A 15,130-nucleotide genomic window follows, 5' to 3' on the forward strand; every position below is an offset into this window, starting at 1 on the left:
ACTCAAATGTCTGCATAAAGACAGGCAGCAGTAGGGCATATTCTCACTTCGAGAATACAGTACGCTGTTGGCAACAACAGAAAAAAGCCTAGTCTCAAAACAAATATATGTGATAATGAGAGGCAAGTAAGGCGCTATGGAAGAAAAAAAACACCCACTCACCAAATACAAATAGATCTATCACAGTAACCCCCAGGTATTGTATTCACACTTCTCTGCTTATCTGCTGTGTCTATATGGGTGACATTGCACCATTTTGTTTTTCTGTTAAAATAGTTTTTTTTCTCTCCCCCCCCCCCGTTCTGTGACTTGTTGTTGAAGTGTTGTTGGAACCTGTTTCTCCTCTTTTCTCTCTCGCACTCTCTGTCGGCTAGAAGGTGATAAGTGGGTGGATTGATGTGATACAGTAGTGCTTGTGCTCAGTTGCTCATTGCGTTGACAACAGCCTTGTCAGTCTGATGGCTCTCTCTTCTGCAAGCTCCAAAACCTCTATGACTACATTCTGTTAGCTCTATGACTTGGTACAGGAGAGGGGTGATCTGAGGGAAATTGGATTTCATGGATGTGAACTTTGTATAACTTAAGTGTAGTGATTCAATGAATGTACATTTGCCTATATGGTATATGCGGCACTCAGAATTATTTAACTTGAATTCTACGTTTTAGTCAAGGATAGGTAATCGCGAGCCTCATAGACTGATCCTTATGGACTGCATGTCTGACTGGCATCACTTGTGAAAGATCACTGCCATTGTTCTGAGTTCGTATTGAGTGACACAAATTGTTTGCATTGCTAATATTTTGTACTTCTGCTTGGCCATCTGTGTGTGTGTGTGTGTGTGTGTGTGTGTGTGTGTGTGTGTGTGTGTGTGTGTGTGTGTGTGTGTGTGTGTGTTTCCCTTCTCTTTTATTGCCTGTTGCTGATCTCTGTCAAGTGACTACATGGCCTTTTATTTCTGGTGTCTGGTTTCAATACCGCAACATAATAACATGTTTGGGACAGAGAGTGGAGGAGAGCATAAGAGAGTAGTGGAAGAGGGGGAGGGAGGTAAGGGAGTCTGGGATGTTTGGGGGGGGGGGGGTTGAAACTTGAGATGTATCTTCTTGAGCTGGGCTCTGCAGACATCAACAGGAACTGATGTGTCCCAAACAGAGTGCTAATTACAAGGGGCCAAGAGGGGTCTCAGACCCCCTGAATGAGACATGAGTCCCCCTAAATGCAACATGAGTCCCCCAAAGTCCAACTTTGGGGGGGTCTCTAAATAGTGGTTATTTAATCATTCTCCTATTTGTTAAAAATGTAATTTGTACTGTGGTAAATATTAAAATAAAAGCTTTTTCCAAATAAAACTAACACCCCTAACTCTGTGTCATGGTTTAAACCATTTGTTTTCCATGTGGCTACACTTGTTATCCTGGAACAGTCCCATATCTCAGGCCCTTTTCCAGGGTCCCAACTTTTCTTTCTACAAAAAAGGTCAGCAATTACGCGTCAATTAATTTCGGCAACAAGAGTATACCCAATGGCAATCGCTGTATGTCATGTAACAGATGTCTCTTTCCGTTCATCAAATAGCGTGGATGCTGGAATAATTTTGAAGTGGACGAACACATAAAGTGATTTGTTTGACAATAAGAGCAAAACATATTGACTGGTTTGGTTCATGCCAAAGTAAAAGTTAATTTAAAAAAACAGTTAAATGGCTTGGCTTTACTATTATGCCCATAAACATTTTTTATGCACACATAAAACTAGAGGCCCCCTGATGTCACTGTGTAATCTGCACTCTGGTCCTAACTACGATTGTGTGTGTGCGTGTATGTGTCTCAGGTGTGTGGGTGCAGATAGGTAGTGTTCAGTCATTGATTTTCAATTACTAAACAGGAAGTGGCTAGTTATTGATTCTCTGGGACGATGATGCCACTCCAGATGTACGGTACACAGTGTTTGCGTAACCATGAGGTTCTCTCTCCCTCTTTAACCCCCTCTTCTCCCTCTCTTCTTCTTAGTCCCCTCCCTTCTGTCTCACGTCAATGTGGCGGAAAAACCCTTTTGTTCCTCCTGCTCTTCCATTCCTCTTCCTCCTCACTCTCCTCCTCTCTCCCTCCATCCTTGGCCTGTTAGTCTAGTGAGCCATATGGAAGATTTTCCCTTGGTTGGTTGGTTTGTTCTCCTCTCCTGCTTTAATGTTCCTGTTATTGATTAACCACATGGCAAACATCTCACCCGCAGCCATCAGAGGACTGCTCAACTAGCCACTCGCACACAGACACACACACACACACACCAAGATGGGCATAGTCAGACCTGGGCCGTGAAATCCAGAGAGGGTGAGACATTTCACCAACCAGTCTGTTATTCTATAAATATAATGTCCTAAGAGTCCAGGTATAACTGTTGTTCTTGTGAATTGAGTTAGACCTAGAAGACTCATAGACTCTGTCATCTTTGAGACAACATGCCAGTTGTACTAAACCTTACAACATGTTTGAAGATGTCTGTTTTTGAATTTATGGAAGTAAATGCGCAGGAGACTGCACGTGTGTACATGCGCTGTTTGTTTGTGTGTGTTCTGTTACTTTTACAGACTTATTTGATATTCTGCTGGATGAAGTGAGTCAGAACGTTCAGTGTACACTCTTTATAAATAGCACTGCTTAGTAAAGTCAACCACAACAGGACATTAAAATACTGATAGAGGGAGGGAAATGAAGCTAGTCATAGTGAGAGATAGAGAGCCAAAAGAGGGGAGGGAGTGAAAGATGAGGAGAGGAAAGAAGGCCTGAAAGATGGTATATAGATGGAGGTCCTCAGCTGTTACAGCCAGTACATTTCCCTCCCTCCATATTTCATGTGTGAAAATGTTTACGTAGTGGAAGTAGGGGATGAAGAGGGAAAGAGAGAGAGAGGGGGAAGACAGAACTACGTTGAATTTCTGCCCGACCAAATGGGCATTTCATAAACAATTAAATATTGACGGGGCTGTTCGGGTCGCAGTGTGGCATTCAAACGAGGCTCTGCCGGTGGTTTTGTTCGGCCGGACGGTACCTATTTATGAGGTAATGGGACCTGGGGAAAATGGTAGCGCCACAAGGATTAGGGCATATCGCATCCTCTCTGCTTTATAGTGGAGCTGGATCATCATGACACCCATGAAACAAAATGGCAAAAATACCAAGGCTGTAACGTAACAAAATGTGGATAAAGTCAAGGGGTCTGAATACTTATCGAATGCACTGTAGAAAGATATAGTTATTGAGCAACAGTTATTGAGCAACAGAGAATGCAATTAAAATCAAATGACATTTTATTGGTCACATACATGGTTAGCAGATGTTATTGTGAGAGTAGCGAAATGCTTCTAGTTCTGACAGTGCAGTAATATCTAACAAGTAATCTAACAATTCCACAACAACTACCTAATACACACAAATCTCAGTAAAGGAATGGAATAAGAATATATACACATATGAATATATGGATGAACGATGACCTAGCGGCATAGGCATGATGTGATGCTGAGGAACTTAAAACGTTTCACCTTCTCCACCCCCCTATCTACATCCCGTCGATGTGGATGGGGTGTGCTCCCTCTGCTGTTTCCTGAAGTCCACGATCATCTCCTTTGTTTTACTGACGTTGAGTGAGAGGTTGTTTTCCTGACACCACACTTCCAGAGCCCTCACCTCCTCCCTGTAGGCTGTTTCGCCATTGTTGGTAATCATGCCCACTACTGTTGTCGTCTGCAAACTTGATGGTTGAGTTAGAGGCGTGCATGGCCACGCAGTCATGGGTGAACAGGGAGTACAGGAGGGTGCTGAGTACGCACACGTGTGGGGCCCTAGTGTTGAGGATCAGTGAAGTGGAGATGTTGTTTCCTAACTTCACCACCTGGGGGCAGCACGTCAGGAAGTCCAGGACCCAATTGCACAGGGCGGGGTTGAGACCCAGGTCCTTAAGCTTAATGATAAGCTTGGCGGGTACTATGGTGTTGAATGCTGAGCTGTAGTCAATGAACAGCATTCTTACATTGGTATTCCTCTTGTCCAAATGGGATAGGGCAGTGTGAGTGTGATGGCGATTACAACGTCAGTGGACCTATTGGGGCCGTATGCAAATTGAAGTGGGTCTATAGTGGCAGGTAAGGTGGAGGTGATATGATCCTTGACAAGTCTCTCAAAGTACTTCATGATGACAGAAGTGAGTGCTATGGGCGATAGTCATTCAGTTCAGTTATCTTTGCCTTCTTGGGTACAGGAACAATGGTGGCCATCTTGAAGCATGTGGGGACAACAGACTGGGATAGGGAGAGATTGAATATGTCCGTAAACACACCAGCCAGCTGGTCTGCCCATGCTCTGAGGACGCAGCAAGGGATGCTGTCTGGGCCGGCAACCTTGCGAGGGTTAACACGTTTGAATGTTTTACTCACGTCGGCCACGGAGAAGTAGAAGGGGGCCCACAGTCCTAGGTAGCGGGCCACGTTGGTGGCACTGTATTATCCTTGTTATATCTCGGACGTTTGCAATACGTTGCATCAGACTGTCTTCGGTTCTGTCTGTCTGTTTGTTCACTGCCCAGTATGTCAGTCATTCAGAATCAATGGTCAGGATTTGACCTGGGCGTACCTCTCATACCTGCACTCTTTTACACTTCCAAAAATGTGCTACAATAAAACCTGTCCAACAATCCAGCCTTGAGTTTTATCACCCCACGTCTGCTACTCTCCTAGTCTCGGTCTCTCATACAGAGTTCATTGACACGTTGTTGTTTTTCTTTCCTTTAACCGTATGAGCAATCAGATGAGACTGATAACACCCTAACTTTGTAATGTACCGGCTGGCTGAGCAGAGGTTCAGGTTCATGGAGTTTTATATTAGTTATGAGGTTTTATGACCTATGATTTAGTGGCAACATGGTGAGCTGTTTTTACTGTGGTGTGTCTTTCCTTGTTGTTTGTGGAGATGGAGAGGGTTAGGGGAGTGAATTATTGTCTCAGGTGAACGGTTGGATCTGTTATGAATGTTTATTATGGGTTATTTTAAACTGATTAGGGATGTGTTGGACGGGGTCCTGTGAGTGAGCTGACTCATTTGTGCCCAATCAAGTCTGGTTCTCACCAACCAAAAAAAACTGCTGGGACTTTCTGCCAAGGGAGCAGGGGTTTGGATAGTTAGGAGCTGCATGTTGCATCAAGGTTAGAGTTTTGGGATTGTTAACTGATCCCAGATCTTTGTTTATGATTTTTCTTTACAATGTGCACACTCTCCCTTTTTTAAACGTCTTTACTCCCTGAACTTTACCCTTTGAACGCTTCCTTGCACCCCTCTGTAGTGAAACAGTGGTATCTTCCACAGAACCCTATGATACACCAAACTCCAGGAGCTTATGGGGAATTAGAGCGGGGTTGGAGTTATGTTGGCATAAATCACACACAGGAGTGTTTTGGAGGGGTAACATTGTTGGAAGGGGGGGGCTCTATTCATTAATTTATTGCCAGTCTGTTATATATCATGCTAAAGATAGCTGGGCCTGAGCAGAGTTTGTATTTTCTGTTATTCTATGTGATATTTTTGTTTGGGGCCTGTATTGTAACAGCTGCGATCCCTCACTGTTAAAATAACATCCCTGGGAACACGGCCCTCCTAACGTGCACATAGGGTTGGCAGTGGTATACTGCTGACTGCTGACTGCTGGACTCTATACTGTGTATGTGTACAGTGGCTTGCGAAAGTATTCACCCCCTTGGCATTTTTCCTATTTCCTATTTTATTGCCTTTACAACCTGAGTGAAGGAAAAGCAACCAATGAGTTCTCAGCATATGTGGGAACTCCTTCAAGACTTTTGGAAAAGTATTCCAGGTGACTACCTCATGAAGCTGGTTGAGAGAATGCCAAGAATATGAAAAGCTGTCATCAAGGCAAAGGTTGGCTACTTTGAAGAATCTAAAATAGAAAATGTATTTTGATTTGTTTAACACTTTTTTGGTTACTACATGATTATTTCATAGCTTTGATGTCTTCACTATTGTTCTACAATGTAGAAAATGGCAAAAATACAGAAAAATCCTTGAATGAGTAGGTGTGTCCACACGAGGATTGCATATTTTGGGGAATATTCAAAGGTGGAAACTTTCCGTGGGAATTAGGGTAGTATATGGGTATTAATGGAAATACAGTGCCTTGCGAAAGTATTCGGTCCCCTTGGACTTTGCGACCTTTTGCCACATTTCAGGCTTCAAACATAAAGATATAAAACTGTATTTTTTTGTGAAGAATCAACAACAAGTGGGACACAATCATGAAGTGGAACGACATTTATTGGATATTTCAAACTTTTTTAACAAATCAAAAACTGAAAAATTGGGCGTGCAAAATTATTCAGCCCCTTTACTTTCAGTGCAGCAAACTCTCTCCAGAAGTTCAGTGAGGATCTCTGAATGATCCAATGTTGACCTAAATGACTAATGATTATAAATACAATCCACCTGTGTGTAATCAAGTCTCCGTATAAATGCACCTGCACTGTGATAGTCTCAGGGGTCCGTTAAAAGCGCAGAGAGCATCATGAAGAACAAGGAACACACCAGGCAGGTCCGAGATACTGTTGTGAAGAAGTTTAAAGCCGGATTTGGATACAAAAAGATTTCCCAAGCTTTAAACATCCCAAGGAACACTGTGCAAGCGATAATATTGAAATGGAAGGAGTATCAGACCACTGCAAATCTACCAAGACCTGGCCGTCCCTCTAAACTTTCAGCTCATACAAGGAGAAGACTGATCAGAGATGCAGCCAAGAGGCCCATGATCACTCTGGATGAACTGCAGAGATCTACAGCTGAGGTGGGAGACTCTGTCCATAGGACAACAATCAGTCGTATATTGCACAAATCTGGCCTTTATGGAAGAGTGGCAAGAAGAAAGCCATTTCTTAAAGATATCCATAAAAAGTGTTGTTTAAAGTTTGCCACAAGCCACCTGGGAGACACACCAAACATGTGGAAGAAGGTGCTCTGGTCAGCTGAAACCAAAATTGAACTTTTTGGCAACAATGCAAAACGTTATGTTTGGCGTAAAAGCAACACAGCTGAACACACCATCCCCACTGTCAAACATGGTGGTGGCAGCATCATGGTTTGGGCCTGCTTTTCTTCAGCAGGGACAGGGAAGATGGTTAAAATTGATGGGAAGATGGATGGAGCCAAATACAGGACCATTCTGGAAGAAAACCTGATGGAGTCTGCAAAAGACCTGAGACTGGGACGGAGATTTGTCTTCCAACAAGACAATGATCCAAAACATAAAGCAAAATCTACAATGGAATGGTTCAAAAATAAACATATCCAGGTGTTAGAATGGCCAAGTCAAAGTCCAGACCTGAATCCAATCGAGAATCTGTGGAAAGAACTGAAAACTGCTGTTCACAAATGCTCTCCATCCAACCTCACTGAGCTCGAGCTGTTTTGCAAGGAGGAATGGGAAAAAAATTCAGTCTCTCGATGTGCAAAACTGATAGAGACATACCCCAAGCGACTTACAGCTGTAATCGCAGCAAAAGGTGGCGCTACAAAGTATTAACTTAAGGGGGCTGAATAATTTTGCACGCCCAATTTTTCAGTTTTTGATTTGTTAAAAAAGTTTGAAATATCCAATAAATGTCGTTCCACTTCATGATTGTGTCCCACTTGTTGTTGATTCTTCACAAAAAAATACAGTTTTATATCTTTATGTTTGAAGCCTGAAATGTGGCAAAAGGTCGCAAAGTTCAAGGGGGCCGAATACTTTCGCAAGGCACTGTATATGCAAATTAATATTAATACAATTTAATTGTGCAGTGGTTTGCAAAAGTATTCACCCCCCTTAGCATTTTTCCTATTTTGTTGCCTTACAACGTGGAATTCAAATGGATTCTTGGGGTGTTTGTATCATTTGATTTACACAACATGCCTATCACTTTGAAAATACTTTTTATTGTGAAACAAACGAGAAATAAGACAAAAAAACTCAAACCTTGAGCGTGCGTAACTATTCACCCCCCCCCCCCCCCCCCCCCCCCAGACTCTGGGGCCTTTCAGAACAGAAGTATAGATAGTGAGATCATGTGACAGATCATGTGACACTTAAATTGCACACATGCAGACTTTATTTAACAAATTATGTGACATTTGAAGGTAATTGGTTGCACCAGATCTTATTAAGGGGCTTCATAGCAAAGGGAGTGAGTAAAAGTTTTTTTTTTTTTCATTTCACTTCACCAATTTGGACTATTTTGTGTATGTCCATTACATGAAATCCAAATAAAAATCCATTTAAATTACAGGTTGTAATGCAACAAAATAGGAAAAACAATTAAAAGCCGATAAATAAACATTTTGCTGGAAAAAATGATGATGCGAAGGAAATCCTTTTTTTCTTTGATGAAATACCAGTCAACGTAAATACCTTCATGCTTCTCGGTTTCTACATTAATCTACATAGTTTAGTGGAATTAACTTGGCCTGTCACACGCACACAGCATACAGAGCATATTTTGAGTGGGATTTCTCCTGCAGCTCCCAGCTGGTCTAAATGCAATTGCATGTTAAAAATCGTGTTGGTGCACAATTGAAAATAGCTACAATTTTTATTTCTCAACCGGTAATTGAAGCACACCCCCCATTCACCATTCAAGTGCAGGCAACAGGCTATCAGCGTGTCACCCACCACTTTACAATGTGAGCTGGAGGAAGTGTGCATTTTGAAAACATACTTAATTTTTTAACATGAATGTTTTACCTTGCTTCAAAGTAGCCTATAGCCAAAATCTGCCCATGGATGTGGAGTCAATTCTTTCATAAAGACTTCATTGGGGGGCGCGGGCGTTTCAAGTTTGGGGACGCTTACGATTTATCCTATGATTTCTACCGGTCTGGGTGCAAGTTATGATTTCCCCCTGCGCATTTTAGTGGAACCATTTCATTTCAATAACGTTTTTGTTTCTCAAAATCATTATCACGTGGTTAAATCATAAAAATGGGAATTCAAATGATCATCTTAAAGTTAAAAGTCAAGTAATGTGAGATCACCAGCCTCTGCCATATGGACACATTGATACACCATGATCCTTTGGCGGCTAAAGTAATAAACATATGGAACTCATAGCCTGTCTGCCAATGCAGCAGTAGGCATATGTCTTCCATTGCTCTTTCACACTGAGGATTGATAATTATCGAGGGGGAGGTTGTTGTAAAGGAACTTACTGTGAGGAACTACAGTTTCAAAATACAGTATAATCATTCGCAATGGATGAAAAAAAATAATTTTAAAAATCCTACTATTCCACACAGCAGGCCAGGTACTTACTTATATGTGTGCTCAGGAACAAGAGCTCCCTCAACATTATCAGGACAGAGAAACTAGACACATACTCTTTGCTCACATTGAGCACTCCAAACAAAAGACAATGGAAAACGTGTTTCTTGTTTCTTACAGGTTAGCAGGTTGTGAACTCTGCAAACAATGTTTCTACTCTGAGAATGACTGAGTGACTGTAATTAATACACGCATTAACAGACATTCATGTAACCAAATGACAGGGATTAACGGTACATTTACTACTGCAGACATATGTAATGGTGAATTGATTCAAAAATTAAATAATCAAAGGGCAAACAATTCACAAGAGTTGGTAGGATACAGCTGAGCTGTTCTGGAGAGAGATTCATTTTCTTGTCTCAATGTTTTAAATTTAGCTCAAGACACGTTATCTTCACACATATTTTAGATGCTTTTTACTGACAGCCGCAACTCAATAACCATCTAGGCTTATTTCCATGCACCCTGCCCAAATTGTGGGCTTCCCAAATAGGCATAGACCTACAAGCTTGTGATTTGTAAAAATCCATGGCTAACTTTTTAAAGAATCTAATGATCTTTGATTCCTCTGTGGCTAAGTCATGCTTTCTGGTGAAGTATTTTGAATGATTTTATTTATTTCATATCAACTTTCTTTCATTGTCCAAAAGCCAAAGGCACAATGCTAGTCATATTAGCAACCCATCCTAGTTGTTGCATCTTTAGATTCTCCCTCTTTCTAAGTTTCTAACATGTTCATCTCTTCCACAGGAACTGCTATCAGGTGTGCTATTTAGAATGGTGTTTTCTCGCAAATTGCCTTTATAGCAAATGTTTGAAAATGACCTTTTATTGGCTGCTTCATAATCTACATGTGATTTCTGTCATTCTGAGCACCGTGGGTGGACGCCCTAATGGGTTATGCACCCAATGCATATGGGTCCGGTAAATTTTTTAAATGGCCGGTAAATGTAGTTGTCCGGTGCCACATTTTCCTAATGGAAACCCTGGTGGGTGGGTGAGTGGGTGGGTGGGTGTGTGTGTGTTTAGATGTGCGTGTGTATGTGTGGGAGATGCAGAAAGAGCAAGCCTGTGTGTGCATCTGTGAGAGCTAGAGCTGTGTGTGTGTGTGTGTGTGTGTGTGTGTGTGTGTGTGTGTGTGTGTGTGTGTGTGTGTGTGTGTGTGTGTGTGTGTGTGTGTGTGTGTGTGTGTGTGTGTGTGTGTGTGTGTGTGTGTGTGTGTGTGTGTGTGCCAGAATACACACACATCAGAGAGGAGAGATAGAAAGGGAGTGGGGAGATTGACGAGACGGGAGTGGGAGGAATTGGAGTAGAGTGTAACGGTTTTCATCCTCCTCTTTTGAGTAGGAGTAGGAAAGATTGGACCAATACGCAGCGTGGTAAGTGTTCATCATATTTTTTATCAAAACTGAACACTACACAAACTGAAAACGAAACAGTTATGTGTGGAAGACAGAAAACAATCACCCACAACCAAAATGGGGAAAACAGGCTACCTAAGTATGATTCTCAATCAGAGGCAACGATCGACAGCTGCCTCTGATTGAGAACCATACCAGGCCAAACACAGAAATACAACATAGAAAAAAGAACATAGGCTACCCACCCCAACCCACGCCCTGACCAACCTAACACAAAGACATAAAAAAGGAACTAAGTTCAGAACGTGACATAGAGGATTCGGTGTTTCCTCTTGGATTCTTTTTAGCAGCAGTAGCAAATGTAAAGGGGGGAAATTATGTTGACACCATCTGAAATATAACTGATGCGTGCCACTGCATTGTAGGGAGATGATGAGGAGCAAAGGATTGCTGTACGCTCGTGGCTCTCAATTGCGTCACTGCTCGCTCTGTTTGCTACAAATGTACATGAAACATGTCACTGACTTTAAAGGAATAGTGTGAGATTTTGTCAATTAAGCCCTTTTTCTACTACACAGAGTCAGATCAACTCATGGAGACAATTTGTATGTCTTTGCATGCAGTTTGAATGAAGTTAAAGGTAACTAGCGTTAGCGCAATGACTGGTCTTCTAGTCATTGTGCTTAAGCTAGTTAGCAACTTCCTTCAAACTGCATGCATACAAATAAAAATGGTATCCATGAGTTGATCTGACTATGGGTATGTAGAAAATGTATTTATTGCCAAGAACTTGCACTATCCATTTAAATACTTGTCTCAGCAGAAATATATCAAAAATATAATAAAGAAAAACAAAATACATTTTGGGAAGTGGTGGAAACTATTTAGCAGAGGTGGGCCTCCACTAGGGCTGTTACGGTGACCATATTACTTCCACACTGGCGGTCACGAGTCATGACCACAGTCAAAATCCATGTGACCATTTAGTATTTAGTACACAGTATCTAGGCTTCTTCAAGCTCTGATGCTGATGGCCATTAGTAGCCTACCAGACTTGCTAACTACCTGGGACTCAGCACTCTATTGTCCTTCTAATCACTCTGACATAATGCAAAGGTTTTCGAAAATCGAATCAAACACTTCATGAGACCCATGAGCGGATGTTGCGCAACATTTCTATAGGCTATGCAATTGCATGAGAAAACAGAGTTTTGTTGTGTTTACATCCCTGTTAGTGAGCATTTCTCCTTTGCCAAGATAGTCCATCCACCTGACAGGTGTGGCATATCAAGAAGCTGCTAAAAATGGCTTTATTTCTATAGGCTATGCAATTGAATGAGAAAACAGAGTTTTGATTGCCTCTATTAGAAAGAGGATCCCATCAGTTTTCTATAGGCTAGGCCTAGCCTAGTTTTCTATAGGCTAGGCCTATTTATCAACTTTCCTAATATTAAGCACATGCTTTACAACAGGAATATAGCCTACCTGGCTGGCATGAAAATGAACCCCAGGGAAAAGCATCCTCCATTCGCTATTTATGTGCCCCAGTTTCCGAGACCGGTGCATGATAATGGTCCCAGACATGTCTGTCTTCACTTGTAGCCTACTTCTTAGCTGAGATGCCTGTGAGAAGGAACCGATCACGTTACGGGCATTTGCTAATAAGAATTGAAATATCTGAGAGAGCCATGTGAGTGAGAGGTGTTTTGGAGCATGGCAGCTGGGAGAAGTGAATTATAATTATTTTCAGTCCATGGGCACAACGGCCACTTTGGCCGCAAAAGGCATGGATTTTTTAGGGGCCATTACGGCCATACAAGGGGGTATGCCGCTGAGAATATTATGCCTGGTGAGAATAATATCAAGTGCTTATCAAATTGTGAATGAGTCACTGATGTAGTGTGTGGAGCCTGCACAAGAAAAAAATCAGAGCTCATGTCTTTCAAGCTACTTTTTTCAAATCATCATTAGAGTCGCATCATGCAGCCTTAGAATGTATTAAAAATCAAAACATATAGTCCAACGTTTGTATCACAACTAAAGTTGCATAAATAACTTTAAATTAAGCATATAGGAGGACCTGTTTCTTTGTTAACAGCTCAACACAGAATAGCCGCTTGTGCGCACTTCCTTAGAAATCATTTGGAGAAAATATCCTTTCTATTTTATTCAGCTTTGTTCAGTTGTATTCTTCATACTATACTATTTTTTTTTTAAATTCCACGGAATTCTAAGCAAATCTTGTCTGCTAAATGAGCTAGTGGAAACCACAACCAAATGACAGCCATGTCAGGGCCTAACATAAGGACAACTCAGAGTATGCCATTCTGTTCTTCTGAAATAGACTATATTTTCTACATATCATTTTTTTGTTTTTACCTGTCTAAAATAAATGATGGACTTATTGTGATGGTGTAGGTTATATTAAATGGATGTATTAGACTTTTTAAAATGTAGATGTTCCAAAGGTCTGCATCAGTGGCTTGTAGGCTATGTGTGGAAGCCAGGAGATACTAATTGTATTTATGTTAATTCATGGTCAATTACCGTGAGACCGGCAGTTATTTGCTTGACAACATTTCATGCAAGGGGAAACCGGGATACCTAGTCAGTTGTACAACTGAATGCCTTCCGCTGAAATGTGTCATGACCGCTACAGCCCTAGCCACCGCTGCTAATTTAATATAGGGGAAACACTGGGATTTAAATTCTGACCTATACAATGTAAGTGGTTCCCAGCTTAACTCAGCTGTTGCTTATTGATTTTATGACTTTTGGAAAAATGCATTCATTATTTACACTGATCAAAAATGTAAATGCAACATGTAAAGTGTTGGTCCCATGTTTCATGAGCTAAAATAAACTCTCCCAGAAATGTTCTATATGCACAAAAAGCTTATTCCTCACAAAAATCTGGTGACCAAATGTTAGTGAGCATTTCTCCTTTGACAAGATAATCCATCCACCTGACAGGTGTGGCATATCAAGAAGCTGATTAAACAGCATGATCATTAAACAGGTGCACCTTGTGCTGGGGACAATAAAAGGACACTAAAATGTGCAGTTTTGTCACACAACACAATGCTACAGATGTATCACAGTTTGAGTGAGGGTGCAATTGGCATGCTGACTGCAGGAATGCCCACCAAAGCTGTTGCCAGATCATTTAATGTAAATGTTTCTATAAAAAAATAATTTGGCGCTACGTCCAATTGGCCTCGCAAACACAGACCACACCAGCCCAGGACCTCCACATCCGGCTTCTTCATCTGCGGGATCGTCTGAGACCAGCCACCCTGGCAGCTGATGAAACTGTGGGTTTGCACAACTGAAGAATTTCTGCACAAACTGTCATAAACCGTCTCAGGGAAGCTCATCTGTGTGCTCGTCGTTCTTACCAGGATCTTGACCTGACTGTAGTTCAGCATTGTAACTGACTTCTAGTGGGCAAATGCTCACCTTCAATGGAGAAATGTGCTCTTCACAGATTAATCCCAGTTTCAACTGTACCGAGCAGATGGCAAATGCTGTGTATGGGGTTGTGTGGGCGAGCGATTTGCTGATGTCAACATTGGGAACAGAGTGCCCCATGGTGGCAGTGGGGTTATGGTATTGAGAGGCAGAAGCTACGGACAACGAACACAATTGCATTTTATCGATGGCAATTTGAATGCACAGCGATACTGTGACGGGATCCTGAGACCCATTGTTGTGCCATTTATCCACCGCCGTCACCTCATGTTTCAGCATGATAATGCACGGCCCCATATCGCAAGGATCTGTACACAATTCCTGGAAGCTGAAAATGTCCCAGTTCTTCCATGACCTGCATATTCACCAGACATGTCACCCATTGAACATGTTTGGGATGCTCTGGATCAACGTGTACAACAGCGTGTTCCAGTTCCTACCAATATTCAACAACTTTGCACAGCCATTGAAGAGGAGTTTGACAACATTCCACAGGCGACAATCAACAGCCTGATCAACTCTATGCAAAGGAGATGTGTTGCGCTTCATGAGGTAAATAGTGGCCACACCACATACTGACTGGTTTTCTGATCCACGCCCCTACCTTTTTATTAAAGTTATCTTTGACCAACAGAGGAATATCTGTATTCCCAGTCATGTGAAATCCATAGAATAGGGCCTAATGAATTGATTTCAGTTCACTGATTTCCTTATAAGAACTGTAACTCGGTAAAATCTTTGAAATTGTTGCATGTTGTGTTTATATTTTTGTTCTGTGTAATAGTTATTTCAGTTCTCACTGGTAAGGATTGTTGTTAGGCTACAAAGAGGACAACTGATCCACAGCAACATATAACTCAAGGCTCGTCATCCTTAGGTATAGAATATAGCTAAGCATCTGCACAAACGCAATTGCAATTTTGAACAATGTGAAAGTTTGACA

The sequence above is a fragment of the Oncorhynchus mykiss genome, chromosome 8 (assembly GCF_057628025.1).
Source record: "Oncorhynchus mykiss isolate SJ-2025 chromosome 8, ASM5762802v1, whole genome shotgun sequence".
Classification (NCBI taxonomy): Eukaryota; Metazoa; Chordata; class Actinopteri; order Salmoniformes; family Salmonidae; genus Oncorhynchus; species Oncorhynchus mykiss.